Source organism: Triticum aestivum, chromosome 2A (assembly GCF_018294505.1).
Source record: "Triticum aestivum cultivar Chinese Spring chromosome 2A, IWGSC CS RefSeq v2.1, whole genome shotgun sequence".
In the NCBI taxonomy this organism is placed as follows: domain Eukaryota; kingdom Viridiplantae; phylum Streptophyta; class Magnoliopsida; order Poales; family Poaceae; genus Triticum; species Triticum aestivum.
Genome location: NC_057797.1, coordinates 333,799,420 through 333,803,354, shown reverse-complemented (window position 1 = coordinate 333,803,354; position 3,935 = coordinate 333,799,420).

Genomic DNA, 3,935 nt, shown 5'->3' with positions numbered 1-3,935 from the left:
CACTACATGTCAAAAAGCTAAGTCACGACTCAATCCTCATGGTTTATATATGCCTCTGCCTGTACCTAGTGTTCCTTGGGAGGATATATCTATGGACTTTGTTTTAGGTTTACCTCGAACAAAGAAGGGGAGGGATAGCATATTTGTTGTCGTGGATAGATTCTCGAAAATGGCACACTTTATACCATGTCATAAAAGCGATGATGCTGTTAATGTTGCTGATTTGTTCTTTCGTGAAATTATTCGCTTGCATGGTGTGCCAAATACTATTGTTTCAGATTGTGATACTAAATTTCTTAGCCACTTTTGGAGATGTTTATGGGCTAAGTTGGGGACTAAACTGCTTTTTAGTACTACTTGTCACCCCCAAACTGATAGACAAACTGAAGTAGTCAATAGAACGTTGTCTACTATGCTTAGGGCTGTTTTGAAGAATAATAAGAAAATGTGGGAGGAATGCTTGCCTCATATTGAATTTGCTTATAATCGTTCATTGCATTCTACTACTAAGATGTGCCCTTTTGAAGTTGTGTATGGTTTCCTACCTCGTGCACCTATTGATTTGTTGCCTCTTCCATCTTCGGAGAAGGTTAATTTTGATGCTAAACAACGTGCTGAATTGATTTAAAAATGCATGAGTTAACTAAGGAAAACATTGAGCGTATGAATGCTAAATATAAACTTGCTGGAGATAAGGGTAGAAAACATGTTGTGTTTGCACCTGGAGATCTTGTTTGGTTACATTTGCGTAAGGATAGATTTCCTGATTTGCGCAAATCAAAGCTAATGCCACGTGCTGATGGTCCCTTTAAGGTGTTAGAGAAAATAAATGATAATGCATATAAACTTGAGCTGCCTGCAGATTTTGGGGTTAGTCCCACTTTTAACATTGCAGATTTGAAGCCTTATTTGGGTGAGGAAGATGAGTTTCCGTCGAGGATGACTTCATTTCAAGAAGGGGAGGATGAGGAGGACATCAATACCATTGTTACACCCACAGCCCCTACTGCTACATATACGGGACCAATTACTAGAGCTCGCGCACGCCAATTAAATTATCAGGTACTTTCGTTTCTTGGTAATGATTCTAATGTTCATGAGAATATGATGCTGCCTAAATTGGATACATTTGTTTTGCTTACAAATGAAGGGCCTAGCTTGGAAAAGGATGAACATTGGAGCAAGAACAAGCATGGAGATGATGCCATGCGCAAGGGGAACAAGAACGGAGTTACAAGTGATGATTTCAGGACTTTGAAGCCACCATAATGGGTGCATGAAGCCTTGGACGAAATATACAAGATGCCACTTCATAAATTTCGTCCCGAGGCTATTATAGGTGCTGCGTCACCTTTTTATTGGGCCAGGCCCATGTAATTTCGAAATACATAAGTATAGGCTATTTTTAGAGTCCGTATGTGTGGGGAAACAAGAGATAGGGTTGATTTCGGACCCCTCCACCAAGGGCCACGAAATTCCCCCTCTCTTCCTCCATATATACAGCCCTTAGGGCACCTTTTAGACTTTGGGTTTTGTTTAGATTAAAAGTTCGCCATAGCTGCAACTTCGCGTACTTCGTTTGTGTTCAACGACCAGACAAAGGCGTCACAGAACCCCACCTTGATCAATAAAGCTTTCATCTTATATTCGCAATATCCAGATTGCAATCTTAGTTTCTTGCTTGTTCTTCGTTTGCTCGCAGGGAAACAGACCCTTGTGGTCAGGTTGATCGCGCTCCGGCGTGGTCAATAACCTCTCGGAGTTGGTTTAGCGATTGCTAAGGCGCGACGTCCTCGCACGTTCGTAGTCGGATCGTCAAAGTCGACTTCCACCAAAGCGATATCCATCATCTCATCGAAAGACGGGACACCTTTGCCTCTATCACTATATATATCTTATATGTCACCCGGGAGTAGTTACCTCATATATCTCATATACTACCTGTCAGCATCCCAAGTGCAACCACAGCCAAGGGCGGCAGGACGTCTGCAGGGGCAGCTAACCACGACACGCTGGCGACAGATCAAGGGTAAGCCACCAATCAAGGCAGAGGTCGCGTCATCGACAGGCCACATCGGATCAAGCACCCGAACCGCCGGTACGTGGGACCAGAATGGCTGAACGCTACTTAAGGCAACGCATGCAAGCAAGAGGGCATCCGGGCTTGGATCACGGCGAACGGCACGACTGGTTACTTTCCTTTTCTTCTTTTCCAAGACAAGCTCCTGTGGAGCGAGTGTATCGTGTGGGAACTCTGTAATACTGAAACTAGAGAGAAGAATAGATCGAGATCCTAACATCCTGGTATCAGATAGCCACCTGCCACCCTCCGTCGTCGCCAACCGCTCGTCGCCCTAGAAACCCGCCGCCAGAAGCAGGCGCGCGACCACCTCATCGCCATCATGGATCCCGCGCTAAAGGCTTATCTCGACAAGATGAGCGAGGACATCGTTGCCCGCGCCAACAAGCAGGACAGCGACAACAACGCCATCCTCCAGGCCTTGGCGACGCAAACAGCACGGATCGACTCCCTCATCACTTGGAAGCCGGAGTTGGAGGCGCGATTTGTGCAATTGGAGCTCTCGGTCGCCGCTCTCCAAGCAGCGTCGTCTTCGTCTCCACCATCCAGTGGATCAACGCCACCTGCAATCCCTTCAACGGGGGCTCGCGAGATCCACGGGCAACCAGGCCATGGCGCGCCACTGCATACCGGGGGACACTCGCCGGTGACCCCCGCATCACCGGCGACTGCCCCGGTCACGGGTATGAACCTGATCCCGTCCCAAATATCGCCCCCTTTGTCCTCGCAAGTTCTGGCGACTTTGGGTCAATCCTCACCGCCGATGTCATTTCCTCTCTTCTCGGGTGAAAATCCTCAGCTCTGGAAAACACTCGCTGAGCAGTATTTCCAATTATTCACTGTGAACGAATCCTACTGGGTTCCGATGGCAATTCTAAATTTCTCAGGCCATGCTGCAATTTGGTTACAATCAGTGCAGTGCAAGATCGCTGGCCTCGCCTGGGAGCCGTTTACAGCTCTGTTGTGTACGCGCTTCGGGCGCGATAAACATCGATTACTCATCCGACAGTTTTATGCGATACGTCAAACGGACACTGTTGCTGATTTCATCAAACGCTTTGATTGATGAATCATATGATCTCTTACTCTGAACTGACACATCCTTATTTCTTCCTTACATGATTCATCGAGGGTCTACGGGCGGACATTCGAGTAGTGGTACTCATTCAACGGCCGCCCGACCTCGACACGGCGTGTTCGTTGGCTCTGCTTCAGCAAGAAGTTGCGGACGGGGAGTTTGCCATGCGCGCCGCGTCTAGTCGGCCGTCTCCGCTGCATTGGATGGCGCCCAGTACCTCAAGTCTCCCCGCAAGCTTGCTACGACCATCAATGCCCACTGCCAACGCAGAAGATCGGCGAGGCACAGATGCAGCAAGGGCAGGTTCAGGTGTAGATAACAGCAAGATATTGGCGTTGCACACTTTCAGGCGCGCTCGCGGTCTTTGCTTTAAGTGTGGAGAAAGGTGGGGCAAAGACCATACATGCCCACCTACAGTACAAATGCATGTCGTGGAAGAATTACTGGCATTGTTTGCAACAGAGGATGTGCTAGGTGACCATACACAAGATCCACCTGAACCTGACGAAGAGAACTTGTGCACTTTCTCCAAACAAGTTGTCAATGGATCTGCTGGCCCGGGTGTGATGCAGCTTCACGCATGATTCCAAGGACGAGAGATGTCATTACTGGTGGACTCCGGCAGATCATCTTCTTTTTTGGATCATCATATGGCTACTAAACTATCAGGAGTTTGCAAAATGCCTAAAGCTTGCAAAGTCAAAAGTGGCAGACGGCGCCTTGTTGCATTGTGACAGCTTCATACCGCAGTGTCCATGGACATCTCACGGCCATGAA